Genomic DNA, 18794 nt, shown 5'->3' with positions numbered 1-18794 from the left:
GTAATCTGGTCTCAGGTATCTGATAATAAAACATATTGGTTAGTTTTATAGTAGAATGTTGAAATGATCCAAAGAAGGAAAATTTCTGATTATTTACTATACTTAAACACACCAAATCTTTAATTGGGTGGAGTGGGGGAGGGAAAGTTAACCTTAATATTATGATAATGTTTTAACTTTGTAGCTGAGTACTTTAGTCAATGCAGTTACAAATTAGATGTTTGTTTGCCTCGTGGGGTTATTTTGTAGGTCAAGAGAAACGGTTTTATAATTAAGTAAAATGGAAAATTTTCATCTCAACACTCCCTTTAAGCGTAGCGTTTTCACATATAACCCAAATGAAGTCTTTTGCATTGTATCAAAGTGGGCTTCCTATGGCAAAGATCAGTTAAATTTTGTTGCTTTGCAAGCTTAATGTTGATAGAATTGGCTTAGAGGTTTTTGAGCATAACACGAATTCTCTGTATTAATCCTTCTGCATATACAGTTGACATCACATCCAGGTAATTTTATTTTCAAATGAATATGCCAAAAAAAAAAAAAGAAAACTGGTTAAATAGTGACTTGTGAATACATACGTGAACAAATGTGTCATTTCAGGGGCCAGGTTTGTGAAGCACTCCAAAATAGCACAATACTTTACAAATTGAAAGCTTTCATTTCCACTTAAGAATGTTGGTTTGGTTTGGTTTGGGGGCTTGGGATATTTTGGTCTTGAGACTTGTTAGAAGTTAGTAGGTGTTTCACACATTCTTAGATGGAAGAATTGGGCAATAAATGATAGTGCCAGAGTTTAAGGAATTTAATGTCCTGCAAAACCTTCACAGAATGCAGGCATTAGACTCAAAGACCACATCAAAGACTAAATTGCCATTTTACTTAAGACCAGGACTAACCCAAGGCAAAGCAGTTGAAGGTGCTCCCATGCCCTTTATGTTTGCCCCAATTTTGCATATTCCCATTTTCCTAGGTGTGTAGGCCTCTTGTAGTGCTTTGGGTATGCTAGAATTCTGCACAAGACCTTTCTACTGCTTGTTTATGGGGTGTAGATTTTAAATGTTTCTGTGCTTATCTAGGTATGGCTTATATTTACATATAGGTTGTTCATATTTGAAGATAACATGATAGTCTAGGCTTGGTGTGGCATAAATCAAAGTTACCTAACTCTTCAGCTCTTTAATGGAAAGTTTCTTCGTGACTTATTTTTTAATCTGAATGTGTTTCCCAACCAAACTCAGAATTATAAATTTAATTAGACAGAGGGACCATGTGATATCCATAATGTAATTGATATTTGGCAATGCCCTGACTCATTTAATATTATTAAAAATTTATTAAAAATCATAGCAGACATTTATGTAGGTCTTTACAGTTCACAAAACACTTGACATAGATTTTTCATATTTGACCCTTGAAACAACCTTATGTTGTACAGTATTTCGGATGAGGAAGTTTAAAGCTTAAATGACTTAACTAATAAGTTTTAGAGGAAGGAGTCAAACTGAGTTTTTTCCTGCATATCCATATTTTGTGAATATAAAAATTATGGCTGAATTTTTAAATAATATTCTTAAACTAGTGTCATACTAATGGAGACATAATATAATTCATTATGTGGAAACTTTCAGTTTTTAAATTTACTCTGAGCATAGCCGATGGATTTGTTTAGATTTTTAAAGCTTCTGTGGTGATTAAAAATTACCAAGATAGGAAATTTGAAACTGGTAATTGGAGAATAATAAATCAGAATAACTGGGTTTTAATTATAGTACTACCACTAATGTACTGTTTGACCACAGAGGAGTTTTTAACCTCTTTGCACGTTTCCTTATCTGTAAAAAAGGGTGTGATAACAATTTCATATGTGTATACACACATACAGTGCTCTATGTATATTATCTAATTTGATCTTTAAAATAATTCTGACCTAGAGAGTGCAAGTAGTATTATTCCCATTTTACAGATGAGAAAACTGAAGTTCAGAAAACTTATGTGGCTTGCCCAAGGTCAGCCATGTGGGAGCCTGAGACTTCTGCATAGTTCTTCTGACTGCGGCATAGGAAATGTCCAAAGTCCAGTGGCTTCCTAATACATTTTAGTTTCTTTAGGGATAGTATCACCTATCCAATATATTTGGGGAGTTATGGTAAAGATCATTTGAAATAATAGAAACAAAAATGCTTTGGGAAACAAAAGGGTACTTTACTTTATAATTGTAGTGTTAGTGGGATGGGTGGTGGTAATTCTTCCTAGAATTGAAATGGAGAATGATCTCTACAGTATGCCCTCATGTCACAGTCTCCAGGAAGTGATAGTTCTTGATGCTCAGAAAATGAAGCTAATAGGTCAGAATTGAATGTACAATGTCTTTATCATCATGGATGGAAGTGACACTTTAAAAGAAAGTCTTTGTACTTTCTTTGCCATTTGGACTGGACAGGGAAATGTGATCCTAGATCTGAGATCAAACAGTTAACACAGCTTTATTGGAAAGGTCACAGTTGGTTTAATATTTTCATGGTGTTTTCTTTTTTTCTTCTGTGCAGCAATTAATTAAATTGTCACGAGCAAGAACAAGTGCATACTTTGTTCTGAGTACATCAAGAACAAAAATATTGTTGTGGTTGCGATACTGACTCATGAATCTGTTGCTAAAACCTAATGCTGTACCCTAAGAGCATTTTGTTTACCACCAGCCCCTGAAAAACTAGAACCAGGGTATTTTATTTGATTACTTTAGTTAGTGACTTGTGCTGTATTAACAAAATTATAATTAAAGTAAATTCAAGTTTCTTCTGAAGGCTATCAAGAATAGTTATATTTTCAAAAGATAAATGAGCCAAAGTATCATTCAGCTACCAATGTTTGGGGTGTAGTCATGCTTGTGTGTGTGGACATAAACTATCTAATATGGGAATGTACTTTCAGTGTTAACTGCACTGGTAGAGTAAATAGGTATCAAACTACACACACACACACAGAGCTTATCTCCCTATTTAAAAGTACTGACTATAGATTCTGGGGATGAAAAGACAAAAATAAAACAATACCTGAGCTCCAGTAATTAACATTCTATTAGGGAATGCAACACGTACACATAAAAATAAATTCGGCTGATAGAGTTGTGAACACTAAGCCAGTTTTTTAAAAAATTAATTTATTTTAAACTTAAATACTCAAGAAAATAAAAGAAATATATTATAAACTTAAATATTAAAACTTGTGTGGTTTTTTGTTTTTGGGGGGTTTTTTTTGTTTTTGTTTTTTGGGGATTTTTTTTGGCTAGGCAATAGGGTTAAGTGACTTGCCCAAGGTCACGTGGCTAGTAAGTGTCAAGTGTCTGAGGCTGGATTTGAACTCAGGTCCTCCTGACTCCAGGGCCAGTGTTCTATTCATGTACCACCTGGCTGCCTCTAAAACTTAAATACAAAATAAGAAAAGAAGGCAAAAAAAGCATTGCCATGTGCACAACAGAAATTAAGAGAGGATTCAAAATATGAAGCAGTAAAGTTCCATTTCAAGAAAGCCTTTATAATAAATACTTTTCAGGGATAGCTATGTGGTATACACATACATACATACATATATACATACACATATGTGTATATACACACATACGTATACACACACAAAGATATATACATGTATATAGCATAAACACTTACACTTACATGCACTTACACATAGATAACTATAATCATATTCATATATAGACATATACATTCATATGCATCTATGCAAGATCATACTTATTTGTCCTCTGTTTCTCTGAGGGTGAATAATGTGAATAACTTTTTCTTTTGTAAGTCTGAATTTTTCCATATTTTTCTAAGTCTACCAACTCATCATTTCCTATGCCATAACAATTTTCCATCCTTATACTGTCTAGTGTTTTTAAATGGTCTAAAATAATATTGATTAATATGGCTGAAATATAGTTTCCCTATTTTTCTCTTATGATTAAATCTATTGTAGCATTAACTTTGTCTGAGATCATGATTAACATCCCTACCTTTTTTCCCTAATGAATTCTACTCCTGATCTTTATTTTATGTTTGTGTGTATCTCTTATTTTCTATCCCTCCTGACTCTTCTACTTTACTTCTACTTGCTACCTTGCCCTCTTTTACTTAACCTACCCCAGGCCTCCAAGAATCCCTCCCTTATTCTCCCATTCCTGTTAATCTAAACACCCTTCTATTACCCCACCTTATCCTAATCCCTCGTTCTTCCCTCTAGAAATTTCTCCTTTATCCTCTCCTCCCTCCTTATCCCCTTAGACTTTTATTTCTTTCTGAATTTAGAAGACTTTTCTACCCTTGTACCCTCTTAAACCCATTCCCAATAAAAGTAGGGGTCCAGAACTACTAGCCCTTCTCCCCTATCTAATTCCTCTGGCTCAGTTCTTCCTTTCTGATCTCATTTGTATAAAATAATTACTCTTTTTACCTGTTCCTAAATAGTTTTACTTTTTAAAATTATATTATACTCAGGTTTACCCCAATCTTATGAACTACCCAATTACTAATAAGAATCTAGGCTTTTTTTTTTATCATGGCTTTCAGGTAGTCCAGTAATTTTTAAATTATCTCTCCTGTATCTATTTTCCAGGTCAGTTGTTTTTCTAATGAGATATTTCACATTGTTTTCTATTTTTTCATTCTTTCGGTTTTGTTTTACAGTGTCTTGATTTCTCATAAAGTCATTAGCTTCCATTTGCTCCATTCTAATTTTTAAGGAAGTGTTTTCTTCAGTGAGCTTTTGGACTTCCTTTTCCATTTGGCCAGTTCTGCTTTGTAAGGCATTCTTCTCCTCATTGGCTTTTTGGACCTCTTTTGCCATTTGAGTTAGGCTATTTTTTAAGATGTTATTTTCTTCAGTACTTTTTGGGGGTCTTCTTTAGCAAGCTGTTGACTTATTTTTCATGATTTTCTTGCATCACTCTTCTCTTCCCAGTTTTTCCTCTACTTCTCTTAGTTGCTTCTCAAAATCCTTTTTGGGCTCTTCTGTGGCCTGGGATTGATTCATATTTTTCTTGGAGGTTTTGAATGTAGGAGCTTTGACTTTGTTGTCTTCTTCTGGTTATATGTTTTGATCTTCTTTGTCACCAAAGTAAGATTCTGTGGTCTGACTTTTTTTGCGCTGCTTGTTCATGATCCCAGCCAATTATTTGCCTTTTAAAACTCTTTGTTAAGGTGGGGGTCTGCTTCCAGTCTGGAAAATGTACTATCCCAAGCTTTGGGGGTTTTGTGCAGCTGTTTTCAGAGATACTTCTAGGGACCTGTAAATTTTCAGTTCTTTCAAGATGGTATGATAAGGGGCAAGGTGTTTACTCCTTTCTTGGCCTGTGCTCTGGTTTATGAGTGACCACAAGCACTCTTTTCTGCCTTGGAACTGTGAGAAGGATTCCATCTCCACTGCCACCACGAGCTCCACCACACCAATGCTCCTCCTCACCCCAGGATCTCCACCCAGAACTGTGACCCAGATCCAAGTACAGGCAAAGCGAAAGAATCCTGCCTCAGCACCAGCAAAAAGATCCCTGCAATCCCCCTCTGATCAGCTGCTTGACCTCCCCTGTGTCTGTGGGCAGAGAGCTCTAGAAGCAGCCACCACCCATGGCTGTGCCAGGACTGGGGCCAGACCAAGCTCCTCTCTCACCCAGGTCCAAGAGACCTTTCCTACTGACCTTCGAAGTTGTCTTTGGTGTTTGTGGGTTGAGAAGTCTGGACGCTGCCACAGCTACTAGTGATTCAGTCTCCTGAGGGCCTCTTCTTTGCCTGTGGGGCCCATACTGAACTGTACTCCTCTCCCCGACCAGCCAGGTACAACAGACCTTTCCAGTCAACCATCCAGGTTGTCTTGAGCTGGAAATTTGTTTCACTCTGTCTTTTTGTGGGTTCTGCTACTCTAGAATTTGTTTAGATCCATTTTTTACAGGTATTTGGAGGGGTTTGGGGGAGAGCTCAATCAAGTCACTGCTTTTACTCTGCCATCTTGGCTCCACCCCACTAATACAATCTTAGGCATATGTTTAACACTTCCTCGTAGAAAAGGTAAGCAATCCATCCTTATTGAATCCCTTGTAATTAGTCTTTGATACATACCTAATATTTCTCTTGGAGTTTATATATCAAATCTTCTATTAAATTCATGTTTTTTTAAAACAAAATACTGAAAGTGTGACAATTCATTAAATGTCCACTTTTTTTCATTCAGGATTATGCTTAACTTTTCTGGGTATGATATTTTTGACCACAACCCCAGTTCTTTTGCTCTTTGATATATAATTTCCAAGACCTGTGGTCTTTTAATGTAACCTCTGCTAAGTCTTGTGTGATTCTAATTGTGACACCACCATATTTAAATTTTTTTTTCTTATTGCTCTTAATATTTTATCTTTGAGCTGGGGGTTTTGGAATTTGACTATTATATTCCTGTACGTTTTCCTTGTAGAATTTTTCAGGTGTTGATTGGTAGATTTTTTTCTGTTTCTACTTTCCCCTCTTGTTCTAATGCTTCAGGACAATTTTCTTTATTTCTTGTGTTATTGTATCAAGATTCTTTTTTTGATCATAGCTTTCAGGTGGTCCAGTTATTCTCATGTTTTCTCTTCTGGAACTGTTGTCCAGCTCATTCTCCAGATCAGTTGTTTTTCTTATAAGATATTTCACATTCTCTTCTATTATTTCATTCTTTATATTTTGTTTTATTATTTCTTGGTTTCTTATTACTTCACTGGCTTCCCCTTGCCCAATTCTGATTTTCAGGGAATTGTTTTCTCCCTTAAGATTCTAGATCTCCTTTTCTAGTTGGTTGACTTTCTTTTCATAATCTCCTTATTTTTCTTGTATTGTTCTTTTTTTTCTTTTAATTTTTCCTCAATATCATTTTATTTTTAAGGTCTTTTTTAAGTTTTTCCATGAATTCTTTTTGGGCAGGTTTGGCATTATTCTTTGGGGTAGGATAGGCTGTTTTTCCTTCAGTATCCTCCTCTGAAGATGAACCCAGATCTTCTCTATTTCCATAGTAACTTTCTATGGTTGGATTCCTCTGTGCCTGCTCATTTTTTTTTTTCCCATTTGTAGCAGTTTATTTTTTGTAATCACCTCTAGTTCTTGGTATGGAAGATGGTGCCTCTGGCCTCAGATCCACCTTCAGTTCTCCCCTCTAGCTTGAAACTGAAACTAAGAATTTTGTGCTCCTGTAAGTGCCCACAACCAGCAGAGTCCCCGCCCCACTGGTTCTGTACTGACCAGGCATGTGCTGGTTCCTTCTCACCCAGGGTGGCATGTCTGGCAACATGACTGGGGCTGGCATTTATCAGCAGAGGTTCCCTCAATCTTCCCCAGCTCAGACAACTGCCTCCCCACTTTGTCCAGAAGGTGAAAGTTCCTGTGGCTGGGGCTGAGGCCACCTCCCACCCTAGCTAACCCCAGGGCTCACTGCTTGTTGTTTCCACAGAATTAGCCTGGAGGTGTTTACTCCTCACAGGGACCAAACCTTGATCCTGGGATTTTTCTTCTGATCTTCTGCAATTTTCCCAAGAGGACCACTGATCTGTCCTAACTCTTGTTTATTTTTAGCGCTCTGTGTTTGCCCTGAGGAGCTATTTTGTCTTGTCTGTGAAGGAAATCTGGAGAGCTTGGAATTTTCTGACTTATTCTGCCATTTTCCCAGAATCTTCTCACTAAGCTAATTTTTAAAATAGGATAGATGAAATTTAGGTAGGTTGGCTTGTGTTCCATACAGTCATTACATTCATTTTGAGAACCAGATATTAATAACTTTGAAATTATCTACTATTTTATATAATCAGTACCATCATTCAATTAGTGTGAGTCATCTGGAATTGCTTAATAAACTGTGGTTACCTTAAGCTATTTATTGAAAACAACTGTTCTCTATCTCCCCCAGCACTGGGATAGACAAAAGAACTAGGGGAGATCCAGTGCACAGAAAACAGAGAACAGGGCAGCTAGCATAAAGTCAAATGTCAGAACCTATGGTTCAGCTCTAAGTGTTGCAGGTGTTTCCAGAAGACAATCAGTGGTGGGTCTGGGAGGACAGATAGCAAGGAAATCCACTTCTTTTCCTTTCCTTCTAATAGATGATTAGAAAAACCTTCATTGGAAAGAAAGTCTGTTGATTTTTGAAAGTCATTCAAATATAAAATTAAAGGTTGCTTGCAGCCTTATCTACATTATTCTATTTGAGTGGTTGTTCCTACGAAATGCCCACATAAATTATTTGGACATTTGGCTTTGTGTCCATAGGAAAATTCAAAGATAACTTTAATCAATTTTAATTAATTAAAATCGAATTCTAATCAAATTTAATTAATTAGGTGCAACAAATAGTGAAATTCAATTCAAGTTATCAAACATTTATTAAGTGGCTCCTTTGTACAAGGCACTGGGGATACAGAGGTGCATAGTCCCTGCCTTACACAAACAAGTATCACACAGTATAGAAGATGAATAAAGAGGAAGAAGTAGGGCTTTAGACTAGAGGTGTCAAAGATCACCATCGGCCAGAACCAGATTAAGATATATTGGGGAAATGTTTAACAAAGTAAATCAAAGTACAGTACAACATAGGTAATAATAATTTGTGGTTTTCTAAGTCAATGTGCTGCTGCAGAATTCTGTTTTTACTTGAATTTGACACCACTGGCCTCAACAGTGTGTGATATAAGAAACATGAGTGAAAAGTCACATTCATTGTGGGGTCAAAGAAGATATAGAGAAGTTGGGACCTGAGCTCAAAGGATTCAGATAATAGAATTTAAGGACTGGAAGAAAAGCTAGGGATCACCTAGTTAAGTCATCAAGCATTTAATAAATGCTAGTTATGTGCTGTATATCTATATAGATATATATATCTATATATATATATATATATCTATATGTGTGTGTTAAATACAAGAGATAAAGAAAAGGCAGAAAGAGTCCCTGCACTTAAGGGACTTACAGTCCAGTGGGGGAAACAACATATAAATAACTATAAACAAGATGTAGACAGGATAAATTAGAGATAATCTCAGTAGTATGACACTAGCATTAAGTGTGATCTGGAAAGACTTTTTGCAGAAAATGAATTTTAACTGAAATTTGGAGGACTCCAAGAGTCAGAGAGGAGGAAGAACATTGCAATCATAGGGGATGGCCGGTGAAAATGCTTGCAGTCAGGAAAGGGAATGTCTTGTATAAGGAACAACAGAAGAGGCCAGCGTCATTTGATCCTAGAGTGTGTGGGGGAGGGAAGTATGATAAGATCAGAAATGTTAGAAGGGACCAGGTTATGAAAGACTTTATATTTGATCACAGAAGTAATCGAGTTACTGGAGTTAATAAAATCATGTTTGGATAGGTTAATTTTAAAATGTCTCTCCATTTCTACATGTCCAGTAGGTAGTTGGAGATGTCATAGTGGAGGTTAAGAGAGAGGTTAGGACTGGATAAATAAATAAAGTCATCTTCATAGAGATTAAAAATGAAATCCATAAGAGCTGATGAGATCACCAAGGAAAAAAAGTATAGAGAGAGAAGAAAAAGAGGGCCCAGGGTAGAACTTTGGGGGATACCCACATTTTGTGGTCAGGACCTAAATAAAGAGACCATCAAAGGAGCCTGAGTAGATGGAGAACCAGGAGAGAGCAGTACCCCAAAAACCTAGAGGGAAGAGAATATCAAGGAGATGAGATCAGCAGCCTCAAAAGCTGAGGGCTGTCAGGAAGGATGAGGATTGAGAAGAGACCACTGGAGCTGATGGTTAGTAACTTTGAAGAGTCAGAGACTCTCGTTGTACAGATTAGAAAACAGGCCAAGATAGGCCATGATCACATATCTAATTACTGGCGGGATTAAGGATGAGCTCTCCAGACTCCAAATCCCAAATTCCTTCCACATTGCCATGCTGCCTTTCATGAAGAGCTAGCACTGAATCTTCTGATTTGAGTCTCTTGATGTGCTCTCATACAGTCTTAGAAGCTGAAAGTGTTCTCTTCCACTTTATATTTCTCTGAACGCTATATGCATGCATGCATATATACATACATATACACACACACACATATACACACCCTATCACATTCTGGGCTATATCATGTATACACATTTATTGACCATAGTAAATTGAAACTTCATGGAGGACTTGAACTGCTTTGTTTTATATTCGTCTTCTCAGTTTCTAATTTTGCATGCTCTTTTCATTTGGATTCCTATTTATTTATTTGGCCTAGGCCTGTGATTTTATCTGTGTAAAGAACTGTCTAGGTAGAATATCTCTACCACTACCAATCATCAACTTGTCTGTAATTTATAATACCAGAAAATTGCCTGGGACACTAAGAAATTAAGTAACATGCCTATGATTGCACAGCTAGTATGTGTCAGATGTCAGACTTGAACCCAGGTGTTCCTTACTGCAAGATTCTCTAGCCACTACTCCACACTGCCTGTCATGTATGATATGTTGTGCAAGTCATAGGTACTTACTAATGTTTGGGGGAAGAACTTTAGAAGCTGCCTTCTTTCACTTCCCTCTTAATTCAGATATCCTTTCTACAATATCCCCATCAGGGGATAATGTAAGGTTTTTGATAGCAAGGACTGTTTTTCATTTTGTCTTTGTATTCTCAGTGCCTACCACAATGCTTTGCACGTAGTAGGCATTTAATAAATGATTGTTGAGTCAGATCGTATTAGTCTTGCAGCCTCTACTACCCTAGCTTTGTAGTCAGCAGGTTATGGGTTTGAGTCTTGGCTCTGCTGCTTAGTTTCTGTATCATCTTGAGTAAGTGATCTTTGGTCCATTTTCCTCATCCATAAGGTGAAAGAGTGGCCAAATGGCTTACTAAGGTGCCTTTCAACTCTAATATCTTAATAGATTTTTAAAAAGATTTCTCTGGATTCTCTGATCCCCTTTGATCTTGGTGTTTCACTTCCATCAATGGAACCCAAGTTTCCATTAGGTTTTGTAAAAAGCAGTCATACTGCCCTCCTCTCCTTAATTATTAGCTCCTTTTGGGCACGACCTATTCTTTATCATCTTTGTAGGTCTAGAACGTTGCCTTATGCATGGTTGGTGCTTAGTAGTGTTGAGTTGAGTCCAATTTATTCTTGTTATATTTAATCTTCCTTGAGTCCATTATTCAAGGGTATTAGAAATCTTTTTGGATATTAAGCCTGTCATTTATTATTGTAGCCATCCTTACTACTTTGTGTCAGATACAAATCTGATAGGCATATTATCTTTGCCTTCCTTTCCTCCAGCTTTGACATATTTTCATTAATTCACATACCTTGGGCATGATTGTCTGTCTAGTTATTTATTGATCTGTCCGTCTTATCTGTCATAAATCTCAGTTGTGTTCAAAACAGTATTTGGGAGAGCTTGTCAAATACCTTGATACAATTTCAGTAGATTATGTCTGAGCTATTCTTCATTTTATCTGTGAGCTTCCTCAGTCTTCTTTCCAAAACAGCATTTATTCTGCATTATTATTACTTGTGATCCATGGCATCGATAATATAAATTACATTTTAGATTAGGATTTAGGAGATTATGTGATTTTTCTTTTTCTTTTTCTTTTTCTTTCTTAGACAAAACATGCAAACTATAATTCTTGTTCTTATTAAATCTGATTTGCTTTCCTTGGGCATATGCTTACTCAGTGGTAGGAGGAAATGACTAGGTAAGGATGGTATTCTGAAATTTAAGAATCATTGATTAATTATTATGTGAGTGATCAAGAATTAGCTGAATCATAGAAAGGAACATCTTGTACTTGTCTATCATTGCTATACTTCCTAGGGAGGGTGACTTTACTAGGGAATACTGACCCACCAGTAAGGTGTACAACACATGGATTTGGGCCAGCAAAATATCAGATGTCTCAAGGACGTTTATATTGATAAAACAAAAGTGGTCAAATGTTTTAAATCAAGTCTGAAAAAATTAACTGATTCATTTTTGGTACATATTGTGACATTTTTTGTTGCACAGTACCTTCCTGGTATCCCATTTGTGTGACTTTGATGTCTAAAGGCACTTTGTTCTTTTTTTTCTTCTTCTTCTTTTTTTTTTTTTAAAGCATTCTGGAAAGAGCAGAGAACCTGAGTTTAAATTCTGGCTTCTTACTTGTGTTACCTAAATCAAGTCACAGAGCCCTTTTGCTTCAGTTTCTCTAAGTATAAGATGAGGAGGTTGACCTCGATGACCTCTAAGGTCCCTCCCAGCTCTTATTCCATGTCTATGAACTACAGATCCTACCTTTAAGGGATTTAACCCCAGATTTTTATGAGGAAAGAAATCTGGATGATAGTATGTTTAATAAAATTCCTATCCTTTTCTTTCAAAACTACTTTTTCTTCTTTAAAATCTCTATAGCCTTAGACAAAATCTTCTAATGTCTTAGAAGAGACAAACCACCTCTTAAATTCAGGCTCCTCCATGCGCACCCAATCCCAGCCATTTCCACATTTTCTTTACATACCCTATGTTACCTAAAAGAAACTAAACATGTATCCAAAACCATAGGTTTTCTAGACCTATTGAAAATAAAGCTAACTTACAGAATACTTTTCTTAATTATGAATATTTTGTGAGTCTGCTCACCAAAAAAAAAAAGTTCATCCTTTAGCCAATCTGAATCATAGCTTCCGTCAAAGTTTTTGGGGGAGGTAAAGGATTTTACTTAAGTTGCTGGTTTGGGGGAACAAATTGGGAAAGAAATTAAAAATATGACAACAAATTTCAACCTACAGTGATTTGATGCTTTTTTTTCCAGCCAGCTTTTTAAAATCATACATAGAAATAAAATAACCAAATTAACATTTTTTATACCATTCACTCAGTATAAACTGTTACCTGCTTTAGGAATTGACTCTTTGCAAAAATTGATATAAAACTTTTTTCCCTTGGTATCAGTGAAACATAGAATGTGTAGATTTGATTCTCTCCACAGAGCATTGGCATAAGTCTCTGACTTTGATGGGTAGGTAATAGATTACTTTCTGCCCTGGAATCTTCCGCCTCACTATTCTCTCTTCTAGCTCTTCTGACTCAGCTTTTAAAATCACTAGTAATTTTTGATTGACCTACTGAATTAATTAACTGAGACTGAAGGCTTTAAATAATATTTAGATTCCAGAATCCTGAATCTCTGAATTCTTTATGGGCTGAAAAAGGTCCTTTAAAAATAATAATTACTGCTAATGGATATAGGTAGCTACAGAACACCATAACATAAATCATTTAGTCACTCTGTCCTTTTTTACCTTTGTTTACTATATATGAGAGAAAACTGATTTACTAAACAAATTTCTGTTATGAGTCAGAAAATTAGTTTGCTTAGAATTCAAAGCTAAATCTTAGCCCTGAGAACAGGTGATAAAACATTTCATTTACAGAAGTGGGAGACAAAGGAAACAGAATATTTCATAAAACCATCAGATGTAATCTTTTTATCATTTGGTTTTAACTTTTTCTTTGTCATAAGAGAGGGTTCAGTTGGAGGGTGCATATCAGGAAATGACTGGCTAGATAAAAGTAGTACTTTAAAAAACAAAAATAGTATTTTTAAAAAATCAAGCAAGAGTTTCAGGAGGGAGAAGGAAAGGTTAGCAACTTAGATACTTGTATAGCTACTTTGTAAGTAAATTATTCAAATATCAAATAGGCTGATTATATATTATCTATTTTATTAAAACTTAACAAGATTCTGTATTCCTTCTTTATATATTGGAAGTGTTATTATTTGTAACTTCATATAATAAAAATGTACATCTTAAAGTTTTTTATTCTCTTTTCCAGAGGAATCCTAATTCTCCCCAGTTAAGGTGAATTAGTAGTACTTTATTGTAGAATGAGATATTTCTGAGACCACAGTGAATGGCGGAAACTTATTCTAAATATTTTCTAATATCAGCACTTTTTGCAGTAGAAGTTATTTACTAGACATCATTTTCAAAGGTCAATTTCATCATATTTGTTGGCTTTTGTAACCTTTCAACAAATAAATAGAAGTTATTTTTTTCTAAGACAAAACAAAACAGTAGTCCAGGCAAAGTAACATCCTCAGTAAAAGAATGTCTAACTAATTTTTTATCTCCTCTTTGTCAATGGCTTTCAAATCTTTCTATTCTCAGCCTTTTCTTGAGCTCTTTGTAATCCACTTATTTATATCACAGTCCCACTGTGCCTTGAAAGATTGGGTTCATGAGTTGCTATGACCTCCCACCCCTCACCTTCCTAACCCCCAAAAAGTATGATCCCTTGGTTGTTGCTAGCTTTCTGATTATGCATCTTTCTCTAAGCTCAGCTAGGTAAGTATTCACTTCCTTACCCAGCCGTCACTCAAAATCTTTCCAGTTTAGGTTAAGCCTGTTAGAACTTTTGCTGAGCTTGAACTATCCTCAATAATCTAGGATTACCTTCATGAAGCTTCACAGTAGTATATTAATGGAAGACTCAGGACAGAAAACATAACCACAGTTGTTGTTTGTTTGAAATGACTTGATGCAAACTGCCTCATTCCTGAATTATGTTTGGAATGGTCTCTGAAAGAGTATGGACCTACAAAATTCAAATATTGACAAATGTGACATTACCCATATCATCCATTCCTCAGTTATAAAAATATTACTATAAATTTCACACTGAGGAAATGTGAGTAGATTTACTTAGCTAATTTGAGGTTTCAGAGAGAAACTCAGTTAACTACAGAAGTTAAATATTTTCCTCTCATCTTGAATTTCCTGAATAAAAACAATTTTGGATAAGATATGTGTAGTATTTCCACTAAGATGGGGAATCACAATTTTGCTGTGCTAAAAGGATTGAATGTTACTGATGGTCCCCCCCCCCCCCTTTTTTTTTTGGAATGCCCAGTTCCTGGTGAATCCTATGGGAGCTTAGAAAAAGTTAAAATGTTGATCAGACTCATGGTTACTTTCCATTTATTTAATGGTAATGATACTTGGATTCTGGAGCAAGCATAACAATTTGTACTATGTATCTGTGAGCTAAGATGTTTTGGAAAAAAAAAACACTGACAAGTGTAAAATATTTTATCTGTACAAAGAATTAATATTAGTAGAAAAATATGTTCATTTTATATTAGATTCTCATACAAACTCAATTTTTGCATTATGTGGGACAGTGTATGCTATAATAATAATATTGAAATCCCATTTCTTTTTCTGTGCTGTGAAAGCCCCAGTGAGTCTTACATGGTTTCATTTTTTGGTTGGGGGTTTTTATTTCTCTTTATTGATTTGCACTTGAATGTGTCAGACAGGAATGTCTCTGCCTAATTAACATCTTGGCCACCTCCTCAAACACTCACTAGTGTGACAGGATAGGATATGAAAAAAGCCTTTTAATTCTGGGCTTTAGTCAGCTGGATCACAGATGATCAAAGTTTCTCTGTCTAGAATTATAACTTATTGAGATGCAGCATTGAAATAGTTTACTTTCCTCTTTTCATCTCAGTGTTTTATTTTTTTTTCCCCATTAGATAAAAAGATAAGGACTTGACCAGGGATTTCATTGTTCTGTAGGGACAATGCGGGTCAGCACTGTTTCTTTTTTTTTCTTTTTTCTTTTTCTTTTTTTAAATTTTTTTTTGGTGAGGCAATTGGGGTTTAAGTGACTTGCCCAGAGTCACACAGCTAGTGAGTGTTATGAGTCTGCGGCTGGATTTGAACTCAAGTCCTCCTGAATCCAGGGCCAATGCTTTATCCACTGTGCCACCTAGCTGCCCCCATCAGCACCTTTTCTGCAGCTTTTAATCTTAGAGAATTACTCTGGGCACTGGGAGGTTGGTTAAGTAACTTATTCAGGGTCATACAGTAATTCAGTGTCAGAGGTAGGACTTGAACCAAGGTGCTTCTGGTTCCAAGACCCGCTTTCTCTTCTCTGTTCCAGGCAGCCTCTTGCAGGTGCCAGATCTGACCTGCATTGGTAGAGGGACTGGATTGCACTGATCAAATCTCAGGTCCCATTTAAAAAAAAACAAAAAACTCAACAATATGAGATATGAATTTTAAAAATGGTAACTATTTAAGATAGAAGTTTCCAAGAAAACCCAGTAAGGACATGGGTAAATTTTTAGATTTTCTTTAAAGTCGGGAAAATAAGGCCTTTGATCATTTTAGACCATTGTAAAATGCAGTGAAATGGAGAGATAAGGTGTTAATGAAAGTTTTTGTTGAATGTTGAACTCTTCCAACTAAAAAATCAATGGCAAGTGGATTCAGAGTATTTATGAAATATAACCTTGAATTTAATAAATGAAATAACAGATTTAGCCCATAAATCTAAGAATATGTAGGTAAAGTAAAGAAGTCTATAAAGTGCTGATAATGCAACCAACAGTGGGAATAATGGAGAAACTTTAGGGCTTTCGAGACAGTTTATAGTTTAGGGTAGAACGTTATTATTGAAGGACAGTCATTAAATATTTGATGCATTTTTGTCATGTCTAATTAGAAAATATAGTATGTTTAGATAATGTTTTCATGTAAAAATTTTTAAAAATTATGTTTAACCAATAACCATAGTTTAAAAACTTGCCTTTTCTCTTTGATTAAACAATATTGCCTTTCCTGTTTGTCAGCCTCAGCTACAGCATAGTCGGGTAGGTGAGGATTTCCCAGCTAGGTCAGCTTCAACCTCTGGGCCTGGAGAAGGAAACTTGGAAGAAAAATGTAAACAGGTAGACTAAAAGCTGTGTACACTAATTTTTAAAAACATACTGTTACGTTTGCGTTTTAGACTCCTAATACAGATCAGGCTTGTGAAGAAACTGGAAAGATTATGAAGAAACCTAAAATGTTAATATAAATACTTTGTGTGTCTGTGTGTGTATATGAGTTTGCATCTCTCAGTATATTGTTTTATGATTAACTTGTCACAGTGAAATAATTATTGCTAAAAGCAGGTCCCAAGAGATACCTCAAGAGATAAAAGAAATTCATTACTATCCACATCAGAAAATTCATCTTATTAATAAAAGATCAGCTTTAGTGGGTCTGAATCTGGTCCTTAAAACGTTGATAAAAAGATATGTTCTTTCTACTTCAAGTATGAGAGAATTTCTTAAATAATCTCTTTAAGAAATGATTGCCAGTGACAGGCCTTTAATGGACTGCAGCTTTTCGGGTATTCTGAAGTGAAAGCACAAAGTTTATTAAATTTTAAAATTCTCTCTTCCTTCTGTTTTCTCAAAGTAGTACCATCACCAAAATAGTTTTCCATGTCAGTTCATAGCAGCCTTCTACATCCTTTATAAAGAAATCCATTCTACTACAAAGTTTAAACAGCAGTTAAGATGATTGAGTGGTTTCTAGACAGTGAATGAAGTAGTACCATTAGGTGGTACATCAGAAAAGCTCCCAATGTATAAAACTTGTGTAGACAAAGACTGTAGGAACTCTGCCTAACTTTACCATCTCATCATCTATAGAAGAAATAACCCAGAAGATCACCATTAGGAAAATTCAACACCAAATTGGGATTCTCTTGCTGCTTATATGGTTGGGTGGTATCCCTTTTGGAAGTCAATAATTTATAAAGGTCAGACTACATGTAGAAGAGTGAGTGGCAGCTAATTGGATGAGAATGTCACATTAGTCTTTTAAAAATGCACGTTTATCTCTTTGGAAATAAATCGTCTCACCCAATTATTCTCCTTCGTTCAATCCCATTGCCTTTTCTGCCACTTTTCCTCTCTCTCCCGCCCCCCCCCAAAAATATCTCATTTGACTCTTAAGTGAAAATACATTAGATTTAAAACATTAGCTTTAAATATATATCTTTCCTCTTAAAATTCTGTATTTTATAAATAAGATCTTTATACAAGTTAACATGCTAAGAGATTGTCAGAGTTTGAAACTGAATCAGTGTCCCTAGTTTCCACTTCTTTCAAGGGCTTAGAAAAAGAACATTGTGGTGATTTTTGAAAGAGCTTTCAATTGAATTGTGCCTTGGGAAAACTACATCAACCAGGCTTATTGTTATACTCTGTGTGCCCTCAGCCTCCCCCAAATTTGGTTCTTCCTTAGAACCAGAAGATCCAAAATATTTCTTTATATTGTGATTGGCACTTAGAATAATACAGTCCTAAATTTTATTATAGCAAGAATAAACTTTTAAGAGGGAAAAGAGATTTAATCCCTCTCCCTACTAAACAAAAACAAAAGCCTACAACTATACAAAAATCTTACTATAATTATGATTTGTTGTTCTTGTTGCATATGACCTTGGTCATAGGACAAGAAATCTTACAAACAAGCAGATGACTAAGAGCAGATGACTAGTTGATGACAGATTGATTTCTTGGTGCCAGTTCTATTATCTATCAGCAGTAGTGCTTACAGACTCTAAATGGCCTGCTGTGTGTGAAGCATACGAGAAAACTAATAAATATTTGAAATATAGTTCTTGAATCATGACAATTTTTTTGTCTTTCCATTTAGTTTTATCTCCCATGTCACTTTTTTTCCTTAGTTGGATGTTTTTACATTAAGATTCAATTTTAGGATTATCAAGAAAGGATTCTTTATAGGCGTATGTTAAAGTGTATAGGATTTTCCGCTTTTTTCACATTAGTAAAACAATTACAATATCAATCATCAGCAAACTTTCCTGACCAGCTTCTAGATTTGGGACCAGTTTTGCTGCCCTTCATTTCCTGAATGATGTCATTGATTTCCTAGGTTAGTACATGAAGAACTGAAGCCCATTTGTGGCATTTGGGTCTTTTCCCAGGAAGAATTTATGGTCTT

At 35.5% G+C, this 18794-nt stretch overlaps 1 protein-coding gene across 7 annotated transcripts in view; it reads left to right on the top strand.

Annotated features, from left to right (window-relative positions):
* The window catches only part of CLASP1 (cytoplasmic linker associated protein 1), a 349545-nt gene that overhangs the window by 269033 nt on the left and 61718 nt on the right, over positions 1-18794 (top strand). The gene's annotated exons all lie outside the window — the stretch shown is intronic.

Source organism: Vombatus ursinus, unplaced genomic scaffold (assembly GCF_900497805.2).
Source record: "Vombatus ursinus unplaced genomic scaffold, bare-nosed wombat genome assembly UNPS02010548.1, whole genome shotgun sequence".
Lineage (NCBI taxonomy): Eukaryota > Metazoa > Chordata > Mammalia > Diprotodontia > Vombatidae > Vombatus > Vombatus ursinus.
The sequence above is the reverse complement of the archived record's forward strand: the minus strand, read 5'-3'. Positions and strand labels throughout refer to the sequence as shown.